At 39.1% G+C, this 20,553-nt stretch overlaps 1 long non-coding RNA gene across 4 annotated transcripts in view; it reads right to left on the bottom strand.

The window, feature by feature from the left end:
• Positions 1-783: 783 nt before the first annotated feature.
• Positions 784-20,553, bottom strand: part of LOC146438859 (uncharacterized) — a 49,470-nt gene continuing 29,700 nt past the window's right edge. For 3 of the 4 annotated variants that reach the window (XR_014851206.1, XR_014851207.1, XR_014851208.1), the window contains exon 4: positions 18,848-19,220. This is a non-coding gene — a long non-coding RNA (uncharacterized LOC146438859). Of the gene's footprint in view, positions 924-18,847; positions 19,221-20,553 lie in introns of those variants that run through there. The other variant, XR_014851209.1, reaches the window with a different exon arrangement.

Below are 20,553 nucleotides of genomic sequence, written 5' to 3'. Positions count from 1 at the left end.
CTTCTCCAAAAGATGGGAACTGAGTTTAAATCTCACCACGAGACTCGAGGGAGGTGGGCAGAAATATTGCCCTGGGATCATATTGCAGCTGTCATCACCCTATATGTTATCCTGCTCTGAAAACACATGGAAAGGGTTAAAAGCAAGTCGGATCATGCTTAACCTGTGAGGCATTAATTCCATTTGGCCACTCCTTCACACTCATCTTTTTTACTCTTTAATGTTCTTGCTTAAGAGTGATGCAGAACTTCCCAGAAAACTACAAGACAGCCACCACATCATTCTTTCCCTAGGTATCCAGGTCCTGCAGGCTTTTCCACCTAAGCACCCCAGCTCACCTCAAAACATGGTTCATTGATACTACACTTCAAAATACACCTTCAGCAAATGACCTGGGCAGCATGTGCTCTGTGTCCTGTGAGCAGAATTAAAGCTCACTTTGCACATATGCAAGAAGGAAGATAATTTATCATTACAAATTTCATTGTTAGGGAAGGGACTGGTGTTCCTAGAGCACTTGGAAAAACGCCCCTTTGAAGGTATGAACAAACAACCAAGCATTTTGTGCAAATCAGCGCCTGATATTTTTAGGCTGCTGCACTTGGTATTTTGCATTTATCTTTTAGAATTTAATCTATCAGATAGGAAATGCTTAGTTTGGCAGAGGCGGGAGGATTACTCAGTGTTAGCTCACTGGTTACATTTCCACAGGCTTCAAGACATTCTTCTTTATTAGACTTCATGGTTTTTTGATAACGAGTTAATGCATAAAGGTTGCTTCAACATCATTCTCCACACCAGAACCAGGTGAGTCTTTGTGCAGCCTTTTCCCTTGGCAACTGCTGTCACTTGTGTCAGGAACACTCTTTGTTCCATGAGGACGTTTGCCCTACAGCACCCTGTGGCTCACAGCACATTCCCTCCTGGAAATAAAAAAAAAAAAAAAAAGAAAAAATGTAGTTCTCTTCCTTGGTATCAGCAGCAAGTTTTGCAAGAGGCAGGTTTTATTTTTCCCTCCCACGCCCTTTTTATTTTTTCCCCTTTTTATATTGAGATTTGAATGATCTTGTGGAATTCTGTAAATATTTTGTTACATATTTTATAGGTGGAGCATTTTACGTCTTACAGTCTTTTTGGAAGTGCAGCCATTGAGTTCAGTTTCTCCTGCCCCATGGTTGAGCTGTAACTGCTTCCATCTGTCTAAACCTATGTGAAGTTCACTAATTGTTGACCCCTTAGGTAGGACTTGCTGTTTCTATGGGTTTATTGTTAATCATTAGATTCAGGAAAAATAAACTTCTTTGACATTACCAATAAGGGGCTCCAAGAATGAAGAGAAAAATTCCTCCTGCTTTAATTGCTCTTAGCATTTTTAAAACACATTCCTTCAGCAATTTAGTAGAAAATGCTTATGTATAGGACTGATTCAAAGACATGTATATCTACAGAACTCACAGGAAAATTGGATTAAAGTACTACTGCTGCAAACAATTTGAAGAAAGATTAATTTTTCAGAGAAACAGTGCTGAAAAGTTTGTCTGGAAACACTCTTTGCCTGCAAGTTTCATTCATATTTATCTGCATAGATTTTTTACAGTCATACATTCAGAGAATAAGCCATATCCTTTCAGTAACAAACTGTATTTTCTATCATCCTCCAATGAAACCTTTTCAGATCTTTTGAAAAATCATGTAAAACCTGACTCTCCATGGTGGAAGTCTCATGCGGCAAAGGCAAGAAATATAAGTGATGTAAGTGGCTTATAAACTGTATCACAACTATGAAAAGCTTCACATAATTTATAAAACAAGGAATGCTTTCTTTAAAAAATACATATATAGTGCACATGACTTTTTATTTTTCAAGTTATTTTGATAATCTACCATTATTGCTGCATTGCTAGATATTGGATATTTCTCTTCCCCCCCCCCAAGAAAAATAGAACACAATTCCCTCTGGTATTTTACATTCATCACATACTACATCAAAATACATCTGTATTCCAGCAAAACCTATGGACAACTGGGGGTAAATATTTCCCCTCTAAAAAATTAATTTTTAAAAATGTTTGTTTTGACAATTACCACTTTTCATCTCATTATTTAAGCCAAGAATTATGATGATAAGAATGATTTTCAGTAGTCTAAATTGAAAATACTTGTTCTTTTTTTTTTTTTTTTTTAGCCTGAGTGATAATTCATGTTTTGAAAACAAATTTTCAATGCAAACAGTCCAAGGAAACAAACCTTACCATATGGAGAGATTTGGGAGTTCATGAGTGTGGGGTATGTTGCTTGCTTTGTTTCTTTTCAAATTTTAGTTCTTCAAAAACTGAAAAAGGAATTTTTCAGCAAGTAAAAAGAAATGACACTCACTCACTCGTTATCAGAATGTGCAAGAGTCCTAACCATACACCAAGATAAAATATGGGAAGAGCAAACATGGCACAGATGTGTCCCACCAGTGCAGAAATGGGGGAAGCCTTTTCCCTGGGAATGGCTTAGGGGGCAAAAGGTACAAACCAAACATCACACAAGTTGGAGAACAACAGACCTCAAAGGGGAAAAATAAAAAAAACAAAAAAAGCCACAACAGAATACCAGCAAAGGATGAACTTGAAAATGGAAGTGATAAATGTCTACACTCTTCCCCCAGGGTGACAAGAGGAGCTGAACCCAACTGAAGGGCAGAACCCAACTGAAGCAAGAGCACCTCTATTTTGCCATATGTAATGTGGATTCAGCTAATCCAGAGAGTGATCTGAAGAGTATTGTTGAGCTTAGAAACTTGTGTGTGAAGCCTGAACTTCAAGAAAACCTCTGCAGACAAGACACAGGTGGTTTTACCTCAGCTGCTGTTCTGCTCTCTCTCCTCACATTTATGCTTTACTTAGCAGCTGCATAGAAACCTAAACTGTTCAAGAATACATGAATTTTATCCTTGTCAGGTAATGTATAGGTGGTGTCTGACAAAGAAGGAATTGATTGCAAAATTTACCTTGATCTGTGTTCTCAGTCCTCAAGTCTACCTCTGCCCATGATGAAATCAGAGGTATTCAACTACAGTATATGTGTGTATGGTGTAAATAATAGAATCAACGTGGCTTTGACATGTAGGTGGAATATTACATATAAAGTGTGCACTCACACACTCAGAACTCAAAATGACAGGGAAAAACCTTGTTCCTTCTAAAAAAAATCTCTGCCACTTCTGTGTTCTGTAATTTCACCTAGGATTTTCATTACAGTTGTAAATTGCTCTTTTCTAAGTACCAGAAGCAGGTTCTGTGGAACTCCAACTAGCTGTTTGATGTCCAACTCTTGGAGCTAATTTTAAAATTTCCATCTTTGCTGAGAATCTTTTTTTCACATAAAATATATCACCAGACTCATTAGAGAGCTGGGAACAGAATTAAAGGGCAGTGACAGGTACAGCTGAGTATGTAACTGCAAATTAATTTCTTCTTGTGAATTACAATAATTATGTTTGCAAATGTATTCATTTTCAATGGAAAAAAATCTGTTCTCATGAGAGAAAAATTCTGCTTCTATGAGATAATTACAGTTTTGGCCTTTCTCTTTTATGGAATTCCCTTTAAAGGCTGCTGATTATGCCATGAAGAGCAGCAGCTGGTGAGTATCTGAGTATCTTATTTGATTAACAATTCAAGCAAAATTTACATAAAACCTTAGCACACAGGATCACAATTTCCAGAAGATGGATGGAGCCCTGCCTGCTGTGTCAGTGCTGTGACTGAGCTCAGTGCAAGTCCTTGCTCTGATGTGTCTGGATTGTATAGAGCCAACATTCCCAAACCGATTTAATGGATTTCACTACTCAATTCTAACTGCAAACAAAGTAATTAGAGATTCATTTGCATATTTGAATTGCCTTAGTGGTTTTGTTTGGTGGTTTTTTTAGAGATATGCGGGTTTATATTCCCTTTGCTTGCTGTAGAAATTTATCAGTGATGTTTGCAAGAGGATAGGGAAGCAAAATGCAAAACCAAGATGACCATAAATAAGGGGGTTTAATATTTTATGTGTGACCTCCCAGCACAAAGCAGACAACTTGTAAATAAGACACCTTTTGTTGCAAGGTGTATGAAAGGATTTCAATGTTTTCATTAGAACAGTCTGAAGATCTGATTTACACTATAGGGAGGAGACCTTTGAAGCCACCTACATACAAATGCAAAGAAATGAAAGAAAGAAAGAAAAGCCACAGCCTTTAGTTTTCACCTGCAAGGGAAATCAGTGATAGGTTCCAGCTTCAAACCTGAGTACAGTGAATAAACTACCTCAGTTATGCTCTGTTTGCCTGCTCAGCTCATTCTGCTGGGAAGCTGTGCTGCCCTGCTTCCTCTAGAGCAGCATCTTATCCACAGGGAAATGCAAAATTCCACCTTGGGTGCTCCCACAGGCAGGTCCCATGGATTCAATTCCAATCTCTGGAGCTTTAGGACCAAGCCTTCCAGGTGCCTTGTCAGGGATACAATGTGCCCCATTCCTATCTAAAACACCTTCATCACATCCTTTTTTCCTTTTCACTGCACCTCATAGATTTCTGAGAGACTTGCCATGTTCTGTCCTTGGGATTATCACAGACCCTGGCAGCTTCACCAGCTCTGTACTTGCAAGTGGGGCTGGGTTTGCCAGGGCCTGCTGAGCACAAAGAGTCCCTTCAAAAGGTTCTGTGTGAGGGCTGTTGTCACTGCACCGCCAGCTCCAGGCTTGATCTTATCCTCTGAATTGCACTGACAGCAGGATCGGGCCCCAGATGAGATAGCGTCTCTGACTCGAGTCAGACTGGGCTGCTGAAATTCCCACTACTAAAATGCAGCCTTTCTATTTCTCTGCACACAGTCCTCAGGACTGCTCAATAGAGGCAGGCAAGAAAATTCCAGTGATGCCAGAGGGATCCTTACTCGTCTGAAGCAGAAGAGAATCCATGGGAATTCTCAGAAGCTTTTTATCTCTTTCTCCCCGCAATTATTTTCTGTGCTAAAAGCATAATTGAGGAGGAAAAAGGCAGATGACATCAGCTACCAAGTAGAAAAATATCAAGATGAAATGGCAAATGCTGCGGAACAGAAAGATTCTTCACTGCAGCAAGCACTAGCCTGGGATCAGAGAACAGCCCTCAGTTCCAAGGCTGGACATAGATTTCCCATAGAAGCTTAAGGAAATCATATCTCTCCCATAATTTTTTGTTACCACAGAGGAAGTCTCTAGGATAAAACTCAAGGCTCACACTGAGGTGTTCACAGAGGACAGCAGTGGAGGCTCTATAAATATCTACAGTTACAAAGCAAAAGCCACACATGAGAAATACGTGAGAAAATATGAGCAGTCAGGAATAATTACTCCCTTAGAAATAAAAGAAAGGACAGATTGCTTTGCCTGGAGATGTAGGGCCCACCTGCTCTCTCCTTGAAAAGCCACTGCTGTAGGTGAGTGCACTTCAATTATCCAGCTGACACAAAACCCCCTCAGTTTTCCTTTCTTCTGAAGGGGTGCATTAAAAACAAACATCAGCCCCTTTTAAGTGCATCAGGAAAAATGGGTCAAGTGGGACCATGTGCACCCACAGCGGGGATTTACCCACTCTCACTTAAAGCCACCTGACAGCCTGCATTTAAGCAGCAAGCCGAAAAGTAAATTATTTTCTTCCTTCCTCCCCTGCTGCCCTCCAAAAGCCAGATAAAACAAACTACTTCCCATCAGAAGCAGCTTCTTTGAAAACCTGGAAAAACTGCAGCCAAGGTGTTCCTGACCAAGGTGTTCCTGACCAAGGTTCTACCAGGGGATTCCAAGGACCCTCCATTCCCTTCTCCCAGGTCATTTTCCATAGGCACTGTGAATGCACCACCACCAACCTCCAGGCCTGATTTCAGGGAAACTTTTGTTGTTCTCTGGGTGGCTGGGGATGGATCCTGCCTTTGGATCAGACAGGGCAATTCCTTGATGTGCCAGGCATCACACTGGGTTGGTCTGCTGCAGCTCAGCATTTCTCTTGTAAGCAATGATGAGAAATTAAGAGTTTTGGTTCAGGAGCAACCCAAAAGGGAAGGGGAATTCTTGGTTTGTGCCCCACAGTTTTCTAACTCTTAGTTTATAGATGGTCTTTCTTTGTTTCTTACATGAGATTATAAGAAAGCTGAGCCCCCAAGAGTGCATTTTACACTACTTCCTTCAGCTCGTAGCAACCTCCCATAAAATATTTTTGATTTAATAAACCATCTTGCTCTATACATTAAAATTCCTCCACCTACACTAAATGAGACTGTGACAATTAACCAAAACCACAGAGACCCTAATAAACCATAATAGAAAGGATTTAGAATTTCTTATTTCAACAATTTAGAAAAGCCAACGATACCTTTTCTAGTGGGCACCCTAGGAGAAACTTTAAAAGGGCCACAAAATGCCCTTTAATTGGATATTAAATTTGTTTATTCAAAAATTCCCAACACGAAAAGCAAAAGGAATGGAGCACAGAATATGCATATAAACTCTTTAGATAAGCACATGCCAACATGATGGAATTTCTGTCTGGATCCAAAATGAGGAATAAACTAATAGTGCAGCACCCAGTAGCTCTGATGGGGACCTCCTCAGAAAGGCTACCAAAATTTTTACATTCAATTAATAATGTAAATTATTAATTAAATGCTACCAGTACCTTGGACACTGAGCCTGCAGCTCACAGAAACACAGAGTTGTGGTTGTCCCAGGAAAAAGAGAAGATTTCCAGCAAGGCTCCTGGTGAGGCACTGAGAAAAATGAACACAGAGCTGTGCATTCACAGACTATTTAGTTAAAATAGCCTTCGTATTTATTTTCTACACAACTGCTCTGCAAACTCAAGATTGTGTTCTTTGAATTCTGTGCATTATTAGGAAGTCATAATTTTAAAATGCCACAGATAAAAGGTAGGATTTTGCTGAGGAGGAGGGAAAGGTAGATATAAATACCATGGCTCCAAAATTCCCAGGCATAAATTGTGTAATTTAAATCTCCTAAATCTGTGAGTGAAGCCACACTTTATGTTTACAGCTGTTGTTGAGAGTGGAGAAGCTATTTGGCCCAGGATTGAACAGCATCTCATATCTTTAGTCTTGCCTAAAATTTATTATTCATGGACCATGGTTTTTTCCTTTGAGAGCACTTGGCTAGAAAGCTCTGCATTTCATGCTTCAATCTCACCCAGATTAGCAAAGAAAACACTTAGCATTAAAACAATGCCAATCTGTTTGCATACAGAATGATGAAAAAGAAACTCTCCCAATGAATAAATGAATGTGTCAGTTAAGCTGCTCGGGTTAATGTGATATCCCTTCATCCTCCTTGCTTAAAACATTAGAGGAAAATTTTATATGATTCATGAAGAAAACCTGGAGGGAAACTACAACACATCCTATGACTTTGTGTTTTCTTCCCCACTGTTTTTTGGGCTGTAATGAACAGCTGCTCATTGTCTAAAATAGCAACTCCCTTTTCAGTCTTTTTCCCGTCAAAAGGAAGGCATCTTATCTGACCACTTTTCTAAGCCTGGGGAGGTGTAAACACTCATTTCCCAGCGGGATCCCTCAGACACCTCAGCTCTGTAATGCTGGCATCCAACATCTCCACATGGTTTTCTCCCTCCCCTCCTTTATCCTGCCTGCAACTCACCTTTCCCTTCCAGCTCCCCTTGCTGCCTTCCCTCAGGCCACTGAGCCAGAGCTGCTGATGCCCAGGGTGGGGATGGCATTTGTTTGGTGACACCTTATCAGTGGGTTGATATCAACGTCTCACTAACAAGTGTCTTAATGGCAAGATAACTCGGCAGCTTTCTCATGGTACCAGCATTTCACAGCAACTCTTAGTCCAGTGTTGCACAAGGACTTCCCAATCTTTTTCCTTTTAATGCCACTGCAGAGTTCTTCCAGGATATTTTGTGATTTCCATCCCTGGAGCTGCAGAATCTCCACAGCTCAGTACACTGCTCCAGCTCCTCTACTTCAGCTGGAGGAAAAGTGCTGTTCAAAGTACAACTTAATCTTTTATTTATGGGTTTATGTATTTCAAAATGATTTTTTTAAACTGTCAAATTTTAAATCCAAATGGCCCTCTTGGTTTCAAGCCAAGAGCTTTTCCTGATAAAGCAGAGCAAGGAGACTTCTGTAAAAGTGGAATTGTCTCAAAGGAATTTAGCTGTGCATCTCGGTGATAGCAGAGGTTTGATGGACAGTGACTGAACCAACTTCTAAAGGAAAATACTTCAGGCATGCATTTTCACCACTACAAAAACTCTTATTTTCTTTTTCTGAGAAGGACACTTGGAAGAACACAAAGCACAAGAGCACAGGTCAGATTTTTTTGTTCAGTTTTAATTTAAACCCAAAAACCCCTTTGTTGAAATGAGCAGACATTCTATATTTGTGCCAGAGAAGATAATGCTCAGAATGTCCCTGGGATCTGAATACACAGACACGTGCTTAATGCTCAAACTGCTGCAAATTACATGCTAAAATATTCATTGATCTAATTATGGGCCAAATCCTGGAAAAAGCTTTACTGCCCCACATGAATTCTCCTCCTGGCTGTGTGGATATCATTCCCAGCAGCCCTAGTTATCCCAAACCAGATTCCCACCCTCTTTCCCACACTGCTCGTGCTAACACATGGATAATCTGTTGATTTAATCAGGAATCCTTGGAGACTGTGCTGCTACTTGACCTACACAGACCTTCCACATTGGAAAGGCAAGAACTTCCCAAATTCCTGCTCTGTGCCTGCTGGGCCAGACTGCCACCCTCAGAGAAGCTTTAATATCCTCATTGTAATGCCAGCATTTACACTGAGGAGGAAGGTGGGATGCTCATCACAGGAATCTGAATAACAACTTCAGGTCAATCTAAATTTCTGTGATTCCAGAGCTCAGGAAAACCATACAAGCACCACCAAAAATCCAACTTGCACACTGACAACTGATGACAATGTTTTAACTCTTGACCAAAGTGCCAGTATAGACTAAATACACCCAAAACTTACATTTCTGGGCTCACACTGAATTACAGGCAGCTAAAGATATTTAATAATTAAAGTAGATTAAAACTGCAAGGCTTTCATTATTCAGTGTAGCCATCCCTGTGGCAACTTTCACAATAGATAATAATGTGCTTTTCACACAGTTCCCTTGAGTGAAATCCTGCTCTTTGCAGATGCTGACGTTTGTTCATTTGTTTTCTTTTGATTTGGATTCTTTGCTTTTGCCATGGAATTCTGGCTTTCTTTTATGTGACAGAAGAAACTCGTGTTCTTCTCTAATGTTCTGATAGACCTGAACTGGCTGCAGGTGATAGCAAAGAGCCACAAAACAAATCTGCACCAAATCTTAGAAAACATGAGGCTAAAAATCCCTTCAGATTCTGCTCTTCGCTACAGTAGATTCTGCAAGGTTGGTTTTTGGGTTGGTTTTTTTTTTCTGTTCAGTTTCATCCTCTGTATTGCATGCAAAAGGCCATTTATATAAATTTTCTAACCTAACAGGCTTCCTATCATGAGGTTTTCCATTGAAAGATCTTTCTTCTTTTACAGAAATGAAGGTTTTCCATTCATTGCCTGAAATGATTCCATGCCTTATCTACATTTTAGATTTTGCTTCAGCGAAACTTCTTCAAGGCAAATTTACAACAGTTTTAATTAATATGAAATTAACTTAAAAATTACTGATGGGGTTGTTCCCCCAATGTTGTTTTTATTCAGTACATAAGCAACCATTCCTATTTCTCTCTGAATTTATTTTCTCCTATAGATATCCAGTGGGATTTTGCAACAAAGAGCACAGAGAACATATAATTTATAAATAATAATAATAAATAATAATAAATAATGTGAATTAGAAATCTATCCCTGTATTTTTAATTCTGAAAATCTTACATAAAGCAGGTCCTGGGACAGCATCCCACCCCAGGCATCTCTCCTTTGCCCAGTGAACCTCTTACTCAGCAAATCACTGTAGGTTTCAGTGACCTTGGTAATATTATAAGGGTCATATTTTCTCATGGATGGATTGTTCTGAAACAGTTTCTCTAGTGTGTCAGGCACACTGGCTGTTCTCTGGCACCAGGCATGCATATCCTCTTGGCTTCTTTTTTCTCTTAAACAAACATATTTATTGTGTCTACCACTAGAGAAGTCTCTCTTCCCTGAAATTCAGCATTTTCCCTTTTCTCCCTCTTTCTCTTTCCTCATTCTAACTAGAGAGGTGATAATAAACTACACCACTTCTGTATTCTTGTCAAAATCCCTTTCTCATACTTCTAGATGTGACTGTAACAGTAAAACAAGTAAAATATCTTTCACTTTTCAAACAGCAGTCCAGGGGTGTGATGGGCATAGAAGGAAGTCATTGCTAATCTCTATATTTGTACTTTATTTAGAATGAAACCACCAAGCTCAAAACAGAGGGGACTTTTCCTTTCTCACCTCAAAATTATGTAGAGAAACTTTTAACAGTGAATCCAGAAGGAGTCTCAAATCCTGATGAAAAGTTCAACCCCAAACAAATCTATAAATCATCTAGGAGATATAGACAAACCCTGCTGCATGGAAAATGCTGAACCTGAAGAGGTTTCAGATGGGGTAGGATTTCTCCCAGAGTTATGTTTTGTGTACTTTATTGTCAAGTAATAATAATGATAATAAACATCATCATCATCATCATCATCATTTGCACTGTGGAATGGATCCTCATGGGCAGTGAAAAAAGCCATTTACTAACAAAACCTTACAGCAATTAACTTGGGGGTAAGCAATAACTATGAGAACCCTCTGCTAAAACAGATACAGAAAGAGGGGTAAATAATAGTTCCCATAAAAAACCTGTTATATGGCTTATTAAAGCTGTCAGTCACATAAATAACCTTTCCTATCAAATGTGTATTCAAACATCTGCTTGGACAAAATAAGAACTTAAATCACCATAGATTTATTTGGAAATAAATCTAAAACACAGCAATTTCTAACCCAATTTATAGTCTCATTTGCCATTTTGCTTTACAGTCAGAGGGAAATGAAGAACATAAACCCTTTTGTACAAAAGAATTCTAATGATCATATCCAATGCCTGCATTTCTTTGCACAATTTTTGTGAAAACATGGTATTTTCATTTTCAACATTGTTAGACATGTCAGCCATGATTTATCAAGTGTCACAAAATTTAATTTATGAAGGTAATGTCTACTTTCGGTGCTACTTTCAGAGTACACATGAAGACCTCCTGATGAAGGTCAAGAGATTTTACACTATTCACATTAATTGTTTCAAAGCAGCAACAACCTCAGCAAAGAGCATTATGGAAGATTATTAATTCCCTTCAAGAAAATAATATGCAGGAAGATACTGAGAACTGAAGCCTAGAAAGTGAGAATGGAGCTAACTGCCCATAGCACAACCACTACTTCAGGAAAAGCTAAATACATGCAAAGATGTATTGACCTTTTTCCTTGGCTGACCCCTAAATTCAAGGGATAATGAAGTCAAAATGAATAGAGCAGTGGACTCAACATGTGAGCACTTTCTTGGAGTTTTCACTTCTTGGTACTCCTTGGGACCAGGCAATTCATCTAGGAAAAGATGACTCAATATAGGGTTTTTAGGACTGGTCAAGGTATTTAGGGAATCCTGCCCAACTGCAGGGTTGTTCACTAGGTGTGAGAAGGGAGAAAAGAGGAAATTCCCATTCTCTAAAAAAACACCATGGATGAAAACAGAATGAGTAAGAAACTTGCTGACTCACTACCAAAGGGCATTGTGGAATTAATCATCCCTACTCCTTTCCCAGAGGTCAGAAAGAATTAGTTTGCTGTAATATTTTTGGCATATTTGAAATACTTACGAACTAAACCAGCTGAAAAACACAGACCTTGACTGGGAAAGTTTGGAAATGGTTTCTAACAGGAACCAAAATAGGTTTTTATGAACAGCTCTGAACTTACTCATGTGTTTTTTCCATGAAGCTGTTATTTGAAAATATCTTCACTCTTCATCTCTGGGGAAGCACAGTATTTGAACAATAGCAACAAGTCCATTTCCACCATCTCCACAGAATCCTGCTGATTTTACCTATTCAGGCTAGAAGGCAGGTACCCTCCCACATTGACCTTCCTCTGCACCCAAAAACTTGCTAAAAAAAATTTCAATAGAGCAGTAAGTACAAGAGCACCTCAAGAAAGAAGGGGAAAAAATAATGGATGTTTTGCAACACTAACCAGAAAAAAAGTTGCTTCAAACTTGCCTTCTTGCCTCAAATTGTGTTTCTAATTTACCAGACCACGTGTGCTCTCAAGTACAAGTGTGTGTGCAGCTTAACCAACTTCACATACTTAGAGCTCAGTTCAGATATTTTGCTAGATCAGTTTGTACAATAAAAATTGCAGAACTAATACCACATGTTATTTAATGCCTCTTAAAATATGCTTGTGCATTTAAGTGTGTGTCATAATCTAAGTCTACAGCATTACTCAAAGAACAAAGGTCACTGAGGTGGACAGTGAGCAGTGTGTGTTTGCAACATGCTGAAGCATGGAAAACCTTATTTATTTCTCTTCTTACCAATACCTGCTGCTGGTCAGCCCAGTTTTCTCCCAAATATCAACATCACTAGTAAAAACTGGTCCCATTTAATAGTGTGGCAAAAGGGCAGTTGGACTTTAACATCAAGGGCTAAACCCTCTCCTGTCACAAAGCAGAAAATTATTCTGCCAGTGGAAGTGAATTTGTTTATAACAAGCAATTTGGAACCTATTTTTGTCACCACTGGATTTAGTACTCCTAAAAGAAAACTGTGATAACAATAAAATCATCTATACAGTGTGTGGGAATGGATTCCAGTATTTGTATGTTGAGTAATGTTAATGCTTAGTACAGATGTTTTCCCATTTTTACAGTCCTTTTTATGTATCAGGGTGACATTTATGAGGCCAAATTAACACAAGTCGTGGCCTTGTGATGGGATTCAGTTCCTAAAAGGCACACACTTCTCTGATGATGCTTCAGCCACACATAAGGTCTCCAAAGTAAAAACAATACCCATAGAAACAAAGGAAAAACACTGAGAGCATTGAACAATAGACATTCAAGCTCCTAGCACATGAAGGTTCCTGTGACACATGGATGTGCAATAATTTGTCTGTACATCATGACTCTCCCTTTGAAAAGATTTTTATATATGACTCTGAGGTCTGTTCCAAATCCCAGAGAGCTCCATGGGAAGATTCCCACTACCTCAGGGAGCTCTGCAGCAGGCTCTGAAGCACATCTGCATTGTTTTCCACACACACTATTTGCACAAGCATGGAGTGACAACACATTTGACAACTCCAACCAGAAATTACATAAAGGTCTGGCTGTATTCTTTAAACCTGGCCCCCCATTGCTCATTTTAAAATCCTGCTGAGCAGCTGAGTTTGAGAGCAGGGGATGAAGTGGATCTAAGAAGTGTTAAGAGTAAAAAGGAAAACCCTAATTTTGGCTGAGCCAGTGATTCACCACAGGACCCTGTGCAGGTCTTTATCTGCCTGTGCCTCCATTTCTCCATCTGTAAAATGGTGACACACAGCATCACTAAAGCCAAATGCTGCATCTTACCAACAGTTCTCGAGCAAATACTGTGTCAAAAACTAATAAAATAAAATAAAATAAAATAAAATAAAATAAAATAAAATATGCTATCATAGAAAGGAAAACAAATGCTGGAAAGTCAGCCCTGGATTTTCCAGTGGCTCTTTCTACCTCTTCTCCTTTCAGTTCCTTTCACTTGCATATATATGCATGCATGGACACTCATGCAAAATAAGTTATTCGGGAAATAAAGAGATCAAATCTCCTTTCCCCAGACACTCATGAAATTATGTTCCTACAGTGTTTTCTCCATGTTCTTCCCTAAAAGCTGAGCTTTACTGAGACAATCCCAGTCAGGATCCAGGTCCTTTCCCAGGCCAGCAACAGCAGCTGGCACAGACAGACAAGTGACCAGAGTAAAAGTGGAGAACTTCAAAATAAAGAAAGGTGTGTTTTGAGAAAATGCAAAATGATTTAGTGGCAGTACATAGTACTTCCTTCAGCCTAAAACCTCCCTTTTTACTTCACAAAAGCTTCAAGTAGCCTTAAGCCTTACAAAAATAAATAAAACCAAACAATACATAAGATGCTTCTTTGCACCTCTCAGATTAAGTGACCTGAGCCTCCCTTCAGGCCAGTTGCACATTACTACTGGGGAATTGATTTATAAGGGACCCTCCACAGGTATCTGACAGCTGTATAAACTATGGAGATAAAGCAACAATGCATCAGCACAGACCGAAAATCATTTAAGCAGCAGAAGGTTTTAAAATAAATATCCGATAGCTGAATTTACAATAGAATCATTCACTTACTTGCAAAGCAGAAGTGTTCTTATTTGCTTTAGAATACCTTTGCTGCAAAAAACTAAGCTTTGGTATTCTCTTTATCTCTACTCCTTCACTGAGTTTCAGGTCTAAAAAATATTGTTATCAGCCAGTCTGGAATTTTGCATAAATAAGTCACTGAATGACATAAAATCCAGAGACTGGATGTTAGAACAGAGTGTAATTTTTAGCGTGAATCTTGCTCTTCTTACATAAATTTGCATCCTGTGAAGCTGCAGTGATCCAAAGATCACTGGAGTCAGTAGAGGGACTCCCACTAAATCTCTCATTTGGCTCTGAGATAGCAAAAAGCCATGAAAGGTTACACAAGCTTTGTCTGGCAGGCCAAGGAGGGAAGCTGTTTCTAAGTTGGTGGTGTTCCTTCTCCCACATTAAGAGGGACATGAAGAGGGGTCTTTACCTTCTGCAGTTACTGTGGTATTTTTATCATCCTCACAAGCCAAATCCATGCTGGGGATCTGAAAACACTGGCATGTTGCTTTTCTGTGCTGACATATGTCCAGCTTGTATTTCTGCTTTCATGCACAGTGATCTTTAGAAACTGCAGCATGGCTATTTGATTTTTAAGGAAGTGCTCTAAATCAGTTTCACAAAACACTGAGACGCTCTTCTCAGCAGTATTGCATGTATATTCAAAATGTGCAGCCTGTCTTATGATGGATCTCCATGTACCATGAAAGCAGAGCTAATGTCTGACTGCATAATGTTTTTTGAGTGATCTCCCCCATCCCTTTGTGGAGTGAAGTGTGTCAGCCCAGCTTGGCAGCAATAGCTGCACCCTGCTCAGGTGTTTCACACACAGTTACACACACAGGTGGCTGCAGGAGAACCACATCTTTGGGACAGACAGACCCTCAGCAGGAAGAACATCAATGCACAGCCACTGAGGATGTCCCCCAAGCTAATCCCACTCATCCTTGGCCTTTTACTCCCGTAGCAGTAAGATCTTTGTCAATGGTGCATGGGGAAGGCAACAATTCCTTGCTCTAGGTACAGAGGGGTAATATTTTCCAGTTGCCACGTCAGCAAGCTCCTGGCATTTAGCTGTGAGCAAATAACATTTTAACTATATAAAACAAGGTTGATGAGGTAATATAAAACATTACAGTGGCGCCCAATAGAGTCCCCCAGGTCAGTAACACGCCATTTAAAGTGTTCCAAAATAGCAAACAGATTCTACATACAATAGATTCTAATGACTCTAAAAACACCCTCATCGCCGAGTTAATTTTAAAGAATCAATTATTAATAGCAACCTCTTTAAGTCCTAGAAATACTTTTCTTAAATTAGCAGATTCGCAGCCAAACGCAGCAGTTAATGCACTGCTTCTCTAAGGTGTTTCTTTTCTCATGGTATTATAGCAGAGACAGAGAATGAGGCTCTTCTGTATTCTGGAGAGAAAAACTGCTGTCACCAAAAGGCTGCAAAGGTGGTCATCCATCTCCAGTGACTGTGAAGAAAGCTGAAAGAATTAATGTAGACTAGATGCCTAATTCTTAAATTCCTGCATTTTAGTGGCATTTAGCTCTTCAGAATGTGGTGTTCCAGGTCTTTAATGGTAATTTTCTAATAAAAGGCAGAGCCTCATTGGAATTGTTGAAATGAAGCACTGCAACAGCACAAATCAAGCCTATGCACATCTGACAATTGTAGAAGTCAAGTGTCCTGAATTATTCCAGGTTTTGGGTCTTTTAGATTAATCTACACTTTATTTTGCAATTTTCCCTGAAAACCAGTGGTTTTGTTTCAAGTCGTAACTGCAAATTGAGATTCTCAACACTCTAGTATCCAAACCTTGGATTAAATCCAGACTCCATGCTACCAGTGATAAAATCCAAAGTTATGGACATGTTCAGCAGTCAGAGCACAGAACTCTGGACTATCACACCGACAGAGCTGCTGCAGCACTTGAGGAAAAGTTGTGGGGAGCAGACTGGGTAATTTGGGGTCCAGGATAACATTGCTCTTCCTTATCCTCTAATGGAAAAGAATACACTGGATAGAGCTGGATTCTGTTGCTTAGTGTTCCCAAAATGCCTACAGACATCAGGCCATATATTTATTCAATTTTTCAAATGTGGCAGCAGAAAAAGTGAAACATTCAGAATGTGGAATAATTTTCTATATGTTTTATCCTAAAATGGATATTACATTCACATCACCAGGTTGTTGTTTTTTTTAATTATACCAAAAAAAATAACGTGGTGTGTTCAGAAACATGCAAGCAATAACTATTCAAACTTTCCTGCCACTCCACATCACAAAAAGCTGATATAACTGCATTCCAATGAAGTCTCATAGCACTGCAGTGATACTGCATTGCTTTCTTCACAAAGTAAGTATATTGAGTATTTTTTCAAGTTTCTTAGATCTTGATTATCTCAGCTTCCCATTATTTTTGCAGTAAAAATCCTAATTCTTCTACCTTCATAATGTCCCACACATTTCATCATGCTCTTGTTATGTTCAAATGTGTATGTACATGTACACACATTCCCTGTGTTTCTCAAGTTCGTATTCTCCAAGGCATTACTGAAGTGTAAGACAAAGCTGGAACCCAAAACAAGTGGAATATCCCTGATTTCGTAAGGGAAGAATGGGGTGCTAGTCCTCAAACCACTGCTGCCCTTTAACCACCAAATCCACACCACAAAACATTACTTGCAGTGGAATAAGAAAGAAGAATTCCTTCTGTAAAATTTAATGAGTGCAATTTTTTAGGGCAGTTTTATAGGGCACAGGGTGTGAAAAACAGCTCAGTCTTAGCCCTGATGACATTTTCATATAGGTGAAGTTAAAAATAGAGAGAGACTTGACATCTTGACATAAAAGGGGTGCAGTATTATGTTGCAAGTGTATTATGGACAAGTTTGGAGTGAAAGCATAACATCTGATTCTAGTTCTAGACACATCATGATACAAAGAAAAATTTGGGCATGTTTTCTCTTTACAGCTAATAGAAAATACAGTGATTGGAGAATAATGAGGATATAAGATTTTGGGGTCAGAAAAAAAAGGAAGTTAACCCAAAACTATTAAGACCAAAACATCTCTCTGCATTGCTCTAGAAAATAGCAGTCTAGAGTCAATGATTTCAATGTGTTCTATCAGTTGGTTGACAGCAGAATATTTTACTTAAAATCCCTAGTGTTAAATAAGAGAAAAAAGGGAAAAGAATTGACCAGGAAAATGAAAGGATAATGCAGTAGTACTATTGTAGCATTTAAATTTCTACAGGAAATCCAAAATATAAATTAAATATGTAAAGCAGTAGAAAAGACACTTTTTACAAGCTGATACAAAATTTACAGATATGTCAAAATTACTTTCTTCTTAACTTATTTTTATAATTGACAACATTACAGAATGAAACAAGAATGTCAAAAGTGTTTGCCTTGATAATTTCTTGTCAAAATGTCTCTCAAAACCACCATATACTCAGTAAAATGTGATTTTAGTGAAGTAAGAAGTTCCTTCCTTCCAAAAACTGGTAGGTATCTTTATGGTCAGCTCTACATTTGGGTAAAACAATTACCATGAATCAGTTGCACTGGTTTCATCCTTTATTTGCTCTTCCCTGCATCCAGTTACCCTCCTGGTTCAGGAAGCATTTCAGCATGTGCTAAGGTTCAGCTACATGAATGATCTCAAACCCTTCAGCAAAGGCTTAAAGGCAAACAGGTTTAGTTCTAATCAATCACTAGATCTTTCACCTAACGTTTCACGGGACCCAAATCTACAGAGCTTAAAAAAATTTAAAAAAGAAAAAAAAAAAAAAAGAAAAACCACACCACAATGCACAAAACCCAGCACAGGTCAAAAAGACTGTAAGACTAATGACTCCAAATTTTAACTATTAGTTCCAAACATGAGAGAGTGGCAAGCTCTTGACCACAGACCAACAGAGACCTTGCACTCTCACAGGTCAGCTCAGCTCAGCTAGTGCAGTGTTTCAGCCCTTCTATCCTCTCCCAGCTCAGTGCCCCCATAATATCCCAGGAAAAGGCAGCATGACACTTGACTCCCACCAGCAGCTATTTTTATCTGCTTCCCTTACCCCAAGCAATGTTTTTACCATGGAGGACCACTGTATGTTCACAGCTATAGCATTATATTAGACTAGTATGGATCTCCTCTCCAGCCTTTAGATGACACTGCTCATCCCAGCAGCTGATCTCCCACTGGGCAGGATTGTTTGTTTTGTTGTCCTGAGGCTATTCTGATTTTTCAAACCATTTTGCCTTTGCCAGAGGGATTTATTTCTTCAGTGACAGTAAAAGGTTTATTTTCCCTCTGTAGAAAAAGTAGTTAATGAATAAAATGAAGCACAGCCAGCACAGAATGAGGACACAATTTCTAATACACTCCAAAATTTTGTATCAGATTTATTTTCTGGAACACATAGAACATACAGAGTTGTACCTGGATGACTTGAAGGACTGACCAGTTCCCCACAGCCAAAACAGCACCAGCTCACAGGGGGACCTCAGGAAACACATTAACACTCTCAAAAGAAGGTCTTTTCCAGCCTAGTTGATTGTGTGAACATCATTGGCAATTATTTGATGAGTTCATTTAAGCATTAATTATAGCATCTAGTAGGGTAGCAAAACCAGGCCCATAAAACAGAAATGAAACCTTAGCCTGCTGGACCAAGACTCAAGAGAGCAGATGGGAATGTTTCCATGGATTTCCAAGTGTTTCAGAGCTGCCCTGGGCAGTGCTGCTCCAGCAGGTATTCATGGCAGATATATTGAGTCTGTTAATAGAGAATCAACAGTACAAGAGTCAGGGCATTTTGCAATCACACAACATTTGCTGTCATGTCTCTGACTTGAATCATAAATCTTTATTACCACAGTATTTTTTTTCACCAGCTTGGAAGAATGTAGTGCATGAGATGATAACCTTCCCTGGAGTTTGCAATGTCTGCACTTTCTCAAACATGGTTAAAAATTTACATGGCATTAGCAGCAGCAGAGCAAATCCAAGAATCGTTTTTGCCTTTATACAGTACTGGGAAATAATGGATTTTCTTTTTTTGGAGGGGGGGATCTGTTTTAAAGTTAATTGTTAGCTACATCAGCATTTTAGAAAGACTCTTCCAGTCTGTTCAGACTTGTACCATGGCTGTGGCCCTTCCCAAAATACATGAAGTGACATTGTCTGACAAGACTATCTCAAATTCCATCACTCATGCTTCCCTTTTTTTTTATTTATGGGGGTGGTTGTGGGCCTGATGAGCTACTCCATCACACTACTCTGTTCTAGTTTTATTTGAACTTTGAGTGCATGCACTATGATTTGTATAGACTAAAGGAAATTTATTATTTATGGGAACAGTCATGTGTCTGATGAGCTAATCTACTACATTACTGTCCCAGTTATTTAAATTTTAAGTGCATATAGCTATGATTTACATAGATTAAAGAAATAATAACCAAAAAAATTGCATTTTTACCAAAAAAAGGTTTCCATGCTCTTTAGTTACTTAAGGATTTCATTCCATTCCTGAGGTGCACTGCCAGTTCAAAGATAGGGATGCTCAGATTAAGCAAGAGCTATTGCAGAATAGGAATTACTTTCCCTTTGGTGCATTTTGTCCATTTCAACCAAAGGTACACATTATTCTCCTCTTCCTGGAAATCTGTACACAAATGCCAGCTTTGAAATTTGCTCCAGGAAAGCTCATGATAAAATGTCACAGTATTTAAATTTGGCTCAATACTCACAGATAACCTGAACCCTAATTCTTCTTCTGCTCCATTGGAAACATCCAGATTCAACATCCAAGACTAGAATTACCAGATGGGTTAAAATAAAACTTAGAGGCATGCAAAATACTAAAACAACAAATCATAACCCAGAATTTCATGTAAAAGGTCAGGATCTGTGCCCTTGCCCATGTCTATCTTGCTCTTTAACACTTTTCCTCCCCAGCTGGGAGAAATACAGGAATTTTCCTTGGTTACACTGGGCAGAGGAAGAGGATCAACCTTATGTTAGCTGGCAAACTTCAGGGCTGCGGAAAGAAAAAGCAGAGCTGCATAAAGCACTGCCTGGAGACATGGGGAGGTTAGGGACAAAACTCT

The sequence above is a fragment of the Lichenostomus cassidix genome, chromosome 3 (genome assembly GCF_008360975.1).
Source record: "Lichenostomus cassidix isolate B80296 chromosome 3, HeHo_3.0, whole genome shotgun sequence".
Taxonomy (NCBI): Eukaryota; Metazoa; Chordata; class Aves; order Passeriformes; family Meliphagidae; genus Lichenostomus; species Lichenostomus cassidix.
Note: the sequence above shows the minus strand (reverse complement) of the source record. Positions and strands in the feature narration are given on the sequence as shown.